Here is an 11,115-nt window from a genome sequence, read left to right as displayed (position 1 = left end):
AAAAAAAAAAAAACAAAAAAGCAAAAAACAAAAACAAAACAAAACAAAAAAAAGTTACAAACGTCAAGCAGAGCATTCAGTTTCACTCTTTGTTGTTCTCTTACGAGCCTCCTCCCAATTTGATTGTCTACGTTTCTTTTTGGTAATCTTTATTTATTTACTCTTTTTTACTCTCCTCCTGGTCCACCCCCTGACTGCTGCACATCCCATACCTCCATCTCCATGAGGATGTCCCCATCCCCCACCCTCCCCATTCCCTGGGACCTCCAGTCTCTTGAGGGCTAAATGCATCTTCTCTGACTAAATCCAGACCTAGCAAGTCATCTGCTGTACATGTATTTGGGACCTCATATCAGCTGGTGTATGCTGCCTAGTTGGTGGTCCAGAGTCTGAGAGATCTCGGGGGGGTTCAGGTTAATTGAGACTGCTGGTTGCCCTCTTCCTCAGCTTCTTCCAGCTTTTCCATAATTTAACCACAGGGGTCAGCATCTTCTGTCTATTGATTGGGTGTAAATATCTTCATCTGACAGTTTTATTTATAGATGGTCTTGGGCCACCGTATGGTTGCTGGGAATTGAATTTAGGACCTCTGGAAGAGCAGCCAGAGCTCCTAACTGATGAGTCATCTCACCAGCTCCCAATTTAACACCTTTTAAAAGTCCAAATTTCACTGAGACCCAAAACAATCTCTTATATGTGAGTTCTTATAAAATAATAGTTACATGCCAGGAACCAGGCTCAGCTTAGAGAGGGGTCCTGAGAAAAGGGGTGCCTGGGATCAGCCAAAACAAACCATGGGTCTAAGCTGAAGGTCTGTGTTCTGCTCGAGATAGCCTCCCAGACTGCTTTTTCTCTGGAGATCTCCAGATAGCTCTCCCTCTCTGTAAGCAATTCTCTCTTGCTATTCTAAAAATATTTCTGGATAACTCATCTTTTGCAGATCATAACCCCAGTCCTTTATTTTATATATCCATCTAGTCATTTGCTCCAGGTTCCCTTTTTGATTATCCCATGAATCATCATCCCATGACCCAACCCTTTAATTCTTTGGAGACAGCAAGCACTTTTTTTTTTTTTTTAACATTGCAAAAGAATTCAGAGATCTGTCTACCTCTGTTAAGTGCAGAGGATAAACTAGCTGAGTGGGACCCTGCCCTGAAATTACCATTTCTACCATGCCTGGGCCTAACCTTGCTCTGTCCCAGGCCACCCTTGAACTCAGGAATCTGCCTGCCTTTGTAAGCATAAAAAACTTAGCTGGGTGGGAATCTCCTGCGACCACCACTCCCTAAATCTCCTTATTTCCTTCCTTAGTACCTTTCTGACAATATGGCTCCTAGTGCGGCTGCCTCTGCTCCTTTAGCTCTATGAAACTCCTTATACAATTCATACTGCATCCTTATGTTTTACATAGTTGAGAAATTATGTATTTTTGAATTCCATGTTTTTGGAGCTCTTTCCCACAGCCTTAAGGGCTGTCCTGAAGGTTCCAGCATTTACCATTTTGCTAAAATATTATCCACACTCATGCTGTCTCTGATTATCATGGAGTCATTAACATCAACAGGGAGGACATTCCTTGAAGGAAGAACATAAAATATGTACACTATTATACAAGCAAGCCTTAATGCCCATGCAGCCATCGACACTCTTGGAGGCCCATGCCATGTCCCAGGGTTGGGAGCCATGTCATTCTACCCTCACTGAGGCTACACCAGACCCTGCAGTTACATACTTCTAACACATGATGGCACAGAGTTAACATTCCTATCCCCAAAGAGAAGACCCAGGGAATAGCAAGAAATGATCAGAACAAAGAAAGACCCAAACAACAAACTCTCATTTTCACAGGTCCCTGTGTGGGACTTGGGGTTCCTAATGAAATCAACTGGGCTCCTAGAGGCTGGGTAGCCCTCTGTCCCTCCGTATCTGATGTCTGTAGCCTAGAATTCTCTCTTGAGTTAGCCCAACTCTGCATCTAGGTTTCCTCAGTGGACAGCCCACATTTCTGGCATCTCTAATACTCTGTGATCTCCATAGCAACTTAGGCATCACCATTCTTTCACAGCCGATTAGCAGGGACTTGGGCTCTGCCACACATGTCTCCTGGTCACAGCTGCTCTCTGTAATGATGGAGCAAGATTCTGTGGCTTCCCTGATCTTGTACCTTTTGTATTGGAGGGGGCACAGACCCCTCCGTGATATGGTTAAGGTTTTTACTGTAGCTAAAAGAAAGAAAATATCCAAAGGGCATCTGGAGAGTCCAGAGCAGAGAGAGACTTAGACTTAACACAGCCAGCAGGCTGGACATGGCCAGGGAGAGAGAGAGGGAGAGAGAGAGAGAGAGAGAGAGAGAGAGAGAGAGAGAGAGAGAGAGAGAGAGACAACACAGCCAGCAGGCTGGACATGGCCAGAGAGAGAGAGAGAGAGAGACAGAGACAGAGACAGAGACAGAGAGACAGAGACAGAGACTTAACACAGCCAGCAGGCTGGACATGGCCAGGGAGAGAGAGACAGAGAGACAGAGAGACAGAGAGACAGAGAGAGAGAGAGAGAGAGAGAGAGAGAGAGAGAGAGAGAGAGAGAGGAGAGACTTAACACAGCCAGCAGACTGGACATGGCCAGAGAGAGAGAGAGAGAGAGAGAGAGAGAGAGAGATGTAACACAGGCAGCAGACTGGACATGGCCAGGAGAGAGAGAGAGAGAGAGAGAGAGAGAGAGAGAGAGAGAGAGAGAGAGAGACGTAACACAGGCAGCAGACTGGACATGGCCAGGCTAAGGAAATGGGAGAATAGTGAAGAGAGCAAGAAAGCAAGAGACAGAGAATAGAGCATAGCAAGAGAGAATGAGAGAGAGTGTGAGAGTGAGAGAGAATATAGTAATAGCCTGGCTATAAGGATGAGTAGCTGAGCAGAGAGAAGCCTGTGAGCTGGGTGGAGTTTAGGGTAGGGAAGTGGTGAGAAGGGCAGGATGGTACACTACACTATGCTACATCACAGCTAGTGTAGACTTCGAAATATGTTAGCCTGCACTTGTGAGACTGAGGGAGCCTGGAGTCAGCATGGGCTTTGATATGCTGCTGATCGGCACCACAGGTAGCCAGCCATATGTCCCTTCTGCCAGAAGTAAGGGAAATGACTCCTTGCAGCAGATGGGAGGGAACTGGTCTCACAAGTTCTTGAGGAATTCTGGCTTTTATCTAAATGCCAGAAATCCCATAGTCCAGCTTGAGCTCATTTCTGGATATACACACTGCCTTTTGGAGTTTGGGGAAGTGCCCTCAGGTCACCTTCCTTATTGTCTCCACGCAGGGCAGAGAAGGTTGCTCTCCAGCAATGCTGACCTCTAGCGATTATAGCTGATTTCTCAGCATCAGCCTGAGAACTCTCCTGCCTTGAGTTTCTCTGCTAAACAAATTGGTCCATTTTTAAATTCAATTTCATTCAAGTTCCCTGGAAACAAGTAAGCCGAGACCAGATTCTGGGCCAAATATAACACAATCCTCAGCCCAGCTCCTGTCACAGTCTTTGTCCCTCAGAACCTCATGAGTCAGGCCTCAGTGGCCAGGATTTCTGTTGGCATTCTGGTCCTCCAAGATCCCACAAGAATCACCCAGAAGCTCTGATTTCTCCATGAGAGGTGTTTAATGGTCTGAACTGTCAGATGGTTCCACATTCCCCCCACAAACAATTCCAGGGGCTTAAACAATTACACAGGCTCAGGCTGGCTCATCATGGCGTGATCTCACCCCTCTGGATCAATTTTCTGTCTTAGTTTCTAGTTCTACTGCAGTGATAAGATACACACAAGCACACATCCCACACACATCTTCTCACACAATAATAATAATAATAATAATAATAATAATAATAATAATAATAATAACAATAAATAATATTTAAAGTGTTCTGACAAAGGGAAATCAATGGAGAGAGGATTTAATTCAGATCAGAGTTCAATATACAATTCACAATGGCAGTAGTTATAAATTAATGTGCGTTTAAAGTACCATGACAAAGGGAAATCAACAAAGAAAGGATTTATTTCAGCTCACAGTTCAGGGACCAGTCTGACAGAGCAGAAGCCGGAAGCAGGTGGTCACATCTCACCCACAGTCGTGAAGCCGATGAGGGATGCTTATGCTCTCGGCTTCTTTTCTCCTCTATACAGTCCAGGGCCCAAGCTCACGTTTAGGCTGGGTCTCCACACCTCGATCTAATGCCTAGAGGCTAAATTATCCCTTGCAAGTGTGCCTGGAGCCTTGTCTCCCAGGCGATTCTGGAGCTGTGGTCCTCAGCTTTCCTAGTGCTGCGACCCTTTCATGCAATTTCTCGTGTTGTGGTAACCCCCGTAGAGTCATTTTTGCTGCTACTTCATAACTGTAATTTTGCTAATATTAGAAATCATAACTGTTTGGTTTCAGACCCAGGACAAGGAACTGAGGTGCATATTTTACATACCAAAGCAGACCTGGCCTCTAGGTTCTCCCAGCATCCTTCAGTCCCTATCTGGCACACCTTGCCCCCAACTGTGACCTTTCTAGCCCAGGGGCTGGGCTGCCCTTCTCCAGAGGCTCTCCCTATACAAGCCAGACATCTTTTGGTCTCCTTCTCTCCCTAAACTCCCACCTCTCTTTCTCTCCTCCTCTCTCTGGGCCTGCACTCTTTCTCTCTCTCTGTCTCTGTCTCTCTCTCTCTCTCTCTCTGTCTCTCTGTCTCTCTCTCTGCCTCTGTCTCTCTGTCTCTGTCTCTCTCTCTGTCTCTGTCTCTCTCTCTGTCTCTGTCTCTCTCTCTGTCTCTCTCTCTCTCTCTCTCTCTCTCTCTCTCTCTCTCTCTCTCTCTCTCGACTTTGGCCTCCTTCCTTGGGGCCAGTGAACTCACCCACCCAAAAGCAATAAACCTGCATTTAATATATTCTAATCTGGCTTGAATTGGTTCATTTTACTGGAGGAGAAATAGCTTAGCAGTAATGTAAATAGTTGTGTTTTCCGACAGTCTTAGGCGACCCCGTGAAAGGATTGTTAGATGCCCCTCCTCCAAAGGGGTCATGACCCACAGGTGGAGAACTGCTGTTCTAGAGGGTGTCAAGATGACAACACCAACCATCCCAGCAGCAATGTGGCAGCTGGTGCAGTGGCACCAGTTACCGTGCCAACTACTTGACAATACGGAGGCAAAATTCAGAGCCAGCCTGGACAACATAGGCCTTGTCTCTAAAATAAATAAATAGCCCAACTCAGGGTCTTCCCCAAGGAAGGAGCCAATAACTGTCTTTCTCTATTCATCCCGCCCCAAATCCCCAAACCTCAAATGTCAAGTATTTCAGCACCGTGTCCACTTCCTGGTGACGTCAGCAGATGACCTAGTAGGCGCGGGCTGCCCAGCCAGAACCAAGCAGAACACCTGCCCCTGCTCCAGTGCCTCCTCCTCCCCCAGTGTCTCCCTAGTTACCTCCCGGTTACCTGTAACCTGCCGTGCTGTCCTCTGTGCCACGTGTAATGTAAACATGATTCTGACTTAGCCCAGCCTGCTCCCGAGCTCCTCCATCCGATTTAGGATGCGAGGTTTCGGTCCTTAGGGGATGAAGAGCTGTCCCTGGCCTCGCTTTCTCCCCGCCATGGGACTGCTGGGAGCAGCTCACCCCTGCGGAGGAGCCTGCGTGGAACTGCTGGCCTGGATGTAGATCACGGGGAGAGCAATTAGTAAAGCCCTGAGATCTATCGGGACCCCACAGCCTTTCAGATGCAGCAGTAACTTTTGGTAATGCCTGTATGTTCCCTTGAGAAGAACTTATGGGACACGGAATGGCGAGTCTAGAGGTACGACAGATTCAAATCCCCATCCCTATCCCCAGTGCTCCCAGGTGAGTCAGCGTGGGCATGTCATGCGACCTCTCCAGGCCTTCCTTTCTCTCTCTGTGGAACGCTCTTCGCAGAGTGTTCCTAAGGGGCCCAACACATCCAGGACTCCATGAAGTAGCGACTTGTTACCGTCTCTATGCATGCTGTCTTTCTCTACACCAGGAACTCCAGCTTGCTCCCTTCCCAGAGATCTCAACCCAGGAATTAAATTTAGTTTTCTTTCATCCTTCACCTGTACGATCTCAGTAAGAAGGTATTAAGTGGAATCTATTAAAATACCTAGCGAAGCCAGGCAGTGGTGGCACACACCTTTAATCCCAGCACTTGGGAGGCAGAGACAGGTGGATTTCTGAGTTCGAGTCCAGCCTGGTCTACAGAGTGAGTTCCAGGACAGTCAGGTCTATACAGAGAAACCCTATTTTGAGAAAATAAAAAAAAGAAAAGAAAAAGAAAAAGGAAAAAAAAGAAAAGAAAATACCCAGCGAGGCTTTAAAAGATGACTAGCTGAGAAGGTTTTTTTAATTTAAATCTTATTTTTAGTATGTTTGTATGTCAAGTGCATGTGGAAGCTAGAGAGGGCACCTGGTCCTCTAGAACTAGAACTGCCATGTAGGCACCAGGAATGGAACTTGGATCCTATGGAAGGGGGACAGCCATAGTTGTAACCAATGAGCCATCTCGCCAGCCCTGGGGGGTTGTTTATTTGTTTGTCTTGTTTTGTTTCCTCAGCACTTTACATGTGGCTGAGGTAAACATAGAAGAGGAATTCATGACAGGTTATTCAGTGTAGCCTGGCTACCTTCTGAGGGCGTGAGCACCCCCTGCCTAGGAGCATTCAACCAGATGGGAGGCCAGAGAAGAGAGAGAGAATTCTGTAGGCACTGCTGGCTCCAGCGAGTCACAACAGGTTCCTAAGGGAGGCAGCCAGATCCACTCCTAGCCTGACTCTACCTGCCACGCCCCTTCAGTTACCTGTCCTAGGGTAGATGCCCTACTTGGTGAGGGAATCCACTAGCCAGAGTCCCAGCCATCCTGGATCTACCAGCAGCAGGCCTGTACCCCAGAAATGCAAGAATTACTCACAGATATCCACCTGTCGCTGCCTCCCTAGTGCTGGGATTAAAGGCGTGGGCCCCCATACATAACATTTTTATTAAAACAAGTGTGTTTATCTTTTCAGGGCTGGGCATGATGGCAGGCAGATCTCTGTGAATTTGAGGCCAGTCTAGACTATAAAGCAGGTTCCAGGACAGCCAGGGCTGTTTCACAGAAAAACCCTGTCTGGAGAAACAAAATCAAGAGGGAGAGAGAGGGGAAGAGAGGGGGAAAATAGAGGGAGGAAGGGAAGGAAGGAGGGAAGGAGAGAGAGGGGAGAGAGAGAAAGAGAGAGAGAGAGAGAGAGAGAGAGAGAGAGAGAGAGAGAGAGAGAGAGAGAGAGAGAGAGAGAAATCTTTTTAACTGGACACCTTGCCACTGTCCCAGGTTGAGGTGGGTGGATTACTTGAACCCAGGGGCTAGCTTGGGCAACACAGTGAGTGCTTATCTGAAAAAGAAAAACAAAGAAGAAAAATAACACTCTGAAGAAAAACAAAGCACTCTGTAAAACACTAGAAGTTAAAAACTAAGTACAGGATTCTTTCCTTGTACAGCCCCGTCTAATCAAGGGGAAAGCAGCCCTTTCAGAAATGTCGAGCATGGCTCCAAGTGGGTGTTGCACGTGCTTTTCACAGATGTGAGCAGAGATTGAGGGAGCCACTACTGCAGGGCATTCAGTCCTGCGCAGTACCTGCAGGTGTTTCCAGTCTCCTAAACTGAATGGGACTTCCACCTCTAGGCTCAAAGGTGCCTGAAAGTCTGAATTAATTAACATAAACAGGAAGCACCTGCCCGATACTGGGACCCTGTTAGAACCCACCTGCCAGCCAGGCCCCCTCTCAAGCAGCATGCTGGGGCCCCACCTACCCTGCCAGGCCCCCCTCCCAGAGCAGCCTTCTTTAGCTGGCCATGTGCGGTCCTGTTTCCCCTTCTTTACCCACAGTATTCCTCGCCACAGAGAGGCTCTGGGGAGCTCCAGCACAGGCTGCTGGCTGCCCGTTGGCATCAGTAAGGAACTGAGCCCACTCTTCAGCAAGGCCTTATTCATGTTGAACATGGGCCCTACCACTAACATAGTAACGTACAACCCTATGAAACAGGCCCCAGATACCTTCAGAATGCCCCCCTTGTCTTGAATATCATACCAACTTATCCCTATACTGGACACGAACCCAGGGACTTGCACGTGCTAGGTAAGTGTCCTACCACCGAACTACATTGCCAGTCCCACTTTAAGTAATTTAACTATCATGCAAAGTAACAGATTTCCTCATGACATATTCTTTGCGTGTGTGTGTGTGTGTGTGTGTGTGTGTGTGTGTGTGTGTGTGTGTGTGGTGTATATATGCACACGTGTTTGTTTGTGTTTGGTGCACATGTGCTCACCAGATGTCAGCAGTGTCTTTGTCTCAATTGATCTCACCTTAATTTTTATTTTTATTTTTTTATTTTTTTGAAGCAGGGTCTATCCCTGGAGGTGGAGTCCTCTGATTGGCTACACTGCCTGACCAATAAACTAGGGATTTGAGTCTGCCTGTGGTAGGTGCCTCCCTTACCTTGTTGTCACCTTGCGCCAAGTGCTGATCCTGGTTTGTTTTTTGTTTTTGTTTTTGTTTTTCGAGACAGGGTTTCTCTGTATAGCCCTGGCTGTCCTGGAACTCACTGTGTAGATCAGGCTGGCCTCAAACTCAGAAATCTGCCTGCCTCTGCCTCCCAAAGTGCTGGGATTAAAGGCATGAGCCACCACTGCCTGGCTGATCCTGGCTTTTAATCTATACCCAACTTAGTCTTCATGCTTATGCTGTAAACACCTTCCGTGGCTGGGCCATCTCTCAAGCATTTTGTTTTTCTTTTTTAATATTATTTCTGTTTTATGTATGTGGTTGTCTCACCTACATGTACGTCTGTGTACCATGGGCATACAGTGTCTGCAGAGACCAGCAGAAGGCATCAGATTCCCCGGGAACTGGAGTTACAGACAGTTGTGAGCTGACAGGTGGGTGCTGGGAATCAAACCTTGGTCCTCTGGAAGAGCAGCCAGTGCTCTTACCCACTGAGCCATCTCCCTGCCCCCAGCCCCATGGCATTTTCACACACACTTTGTATTAGATGCTCCACCCCACTTCTCCCCACCTCCCAGCTTATACTGTTCCACCCCCAGATTTCTCCCTTTACAGCACACATATTGTATTACTCTCCCCTATCTCAAAGCCTCCCCCTACCCTTCATACCATATGCTTACACTCACTTCTACAGAAACACACACACACACACACACACACACACACACGAAGAAAATGTAAGCACTTCACAAGTTCCATGTGCGTCACCCACGCACAAGGGCGATGCTAATCTTCTCTGTCTCCGTCCATTTTCACCACAGATGCTGTCCATGCGAGCACTTCGGTGTTCTGTGAGCCGTTTCCTCTCTCTTTCTCTCAATCATGCCTCAAATCCCTTCTACCAGGAAGCCCTCCTTGGTGTGACATCCACCAGCAACACTGGCACAAAGGGCCATGGGGCCCACTCACTGCCACAAAGGCCACCCAAATATGCACAAGTTAAGCATCACAGAGCTTAAGGGGAGAAATAGCACCTGGGGGAGGGCCCATGAATCCAGGCTATCTATCTAGACATTCTAGATCTATTGTGGTCTGCCTCTGGTCCTCAGCACCTGTTGGGTCCCTCTTGGACTGAAGAGGGCATGCTCTCTACTTGATTGTGAGCTTCCCCTGAGGCCTTTGCTAGGGTAGTGATACTACTTAAGGGCCAAGTAACTCCTTTGTAAGTACTGTGGTGTTTTCATGCCCGGTAGCCCAGTTTTGCTTTCCGAGGGCAGAGAAAGCAGGTATAACGACGCCTTTCGGTGAGTGTGGAAACAAACCTGAGGCATTAGCTCCCTGCACATGGTGAATTAAGCGAGACCCCCCCCCCCCAGGAACATCCACCCAGAGAGCCCTGGTTTCCTCAGTCATATACTTGCAACTGTTTCGTCTGTCAGCTTAGGTTTTAATCCCATCCAGGGCTATGGCTGTGAGCAATGGCCCCGGGGCTGGCAGGGGAGCCAGAATAAGCAGATTTGACTTCTAATCTGACTCACACATCTGTTCAGAATGCTGTCAAACTGGGGAAGTGTAGCTATGTGTCCAGCCTGTGCCTCTCCTGCTGTCACAGCTGCCTCTAGCCCCCAGGTGTGTACCCCTCCCTCCACTGGGACCTGAAGTTGGCCACAAGTTGAGGGGGCTATCCCAGGAGGATGGCAGCCTATCGACAGGCGGATGTTTTCTCTCCTCCGCATTGTCCTGACCTGAATCTATTGTGTGTGCCAAGAGCAGGCTGTCACCAAGTCTCCTGGCAGGCTCGCTGCAGAGATGGGGACCATTTTTGAAGAGGAATGGCCCATGATGAATGCTAAAGCTTTCAAAAGCTCTGCCATTCCTTTGGGTTGGCTGAGCTTCAAGAGTCCAGAAGGCCAATAATGGAGACTCTGGAATTCCTGGAGGCTAGCTTCAAAGTTGAAGGTTCCAAGAACCTTGACAGATTTCCCCAAGGGGTCTCCCAGGCTGGGCCTGAAGCCCATGAGGAGCTTGGGAATGGGAAGTGGAGGGGATCTGGCAGGCAGCTGGTGGGCAGATAGTGTACAGCTGAGGACATCGGGAGAGCCAGAATTGCATTGTGTTTTTTATTCACAATTCCTGACCCCTAACCCGAGGATGGGAAGGACCTGTCACCTTCCAAAACTCCACTGAACCCATCCCAGAGGAAATGGAAATTCAGAATTGTTTTGGAGCAGCTCAGTGTTTGCCAGTGGGTGAGTAATGCACACTGCTGTTAACTGGCTCACGGCTATCCCACACTCACACCCACCCCCAACAACCAGAAAAAGAATTTTATCTCTTTATCATGCTAGACTGAAGTATGCAGTCCGGGCAAGCAAGGGTGTGTGTCTGTGTGTCTGTGTGATTAGTCCCACTGTAAGGATTAGCTCACAGCAAGACCAAAAATTGGGAAGTACCTATTTCTTATGAAAAGAAAAAAAAAAAAGAGTCCTATGGAGGTTAAGAATGAGTCCAAGCTAGGAGGTGGTGGTGCACATCTATAATCCCAGCACTTGGGAGGCAGAGGCAGGTGGATTTCGGAGTTCCAGGCCAGCCTGGTCT

At 48.0% G+C, this 11,115-nt stretch overlaps 1 non-coding gene across 1 annotated transcript; it reads right to left on the bottom strand.

The window, feature by feature from the left end:
* Nucleotides 1–9,247: 9,247 nt before the first annotated feature.
* LOC116072058 lies at nt 9,248–9,357 on the bottom strand. The gene has a single exon (XR_004111300.1). It is a non-coding gene; the product is annotated as a U6 spliceosomal RNA (small nuclear RNA).
* Nucleotides 9,358–11,115: the final 1,758 nt, after the last annotated feature.

Source organism: Mastomys coucha, unplaced genomic scaffold (assembly GCF_008632895.1).
Source record: "Mastomys coucha isolate ucsf_1 unplaced genomic scaffold, UCSF_Mcou_1 pScaffold1, whole genome shotgun sequence".
In the NCBI taxonomy this organism is placed as follows: Eukaryota; Metazoa; Chordata; class Mammalia; order Rodentia; family Muridae; genus Mastomys; species Mastomys coucha.
The sequence above is the reverse complement of the archived record's forward strand: the minus strand, read 5'-3'. Positions and strand labels throughout refer to the sequence as shown.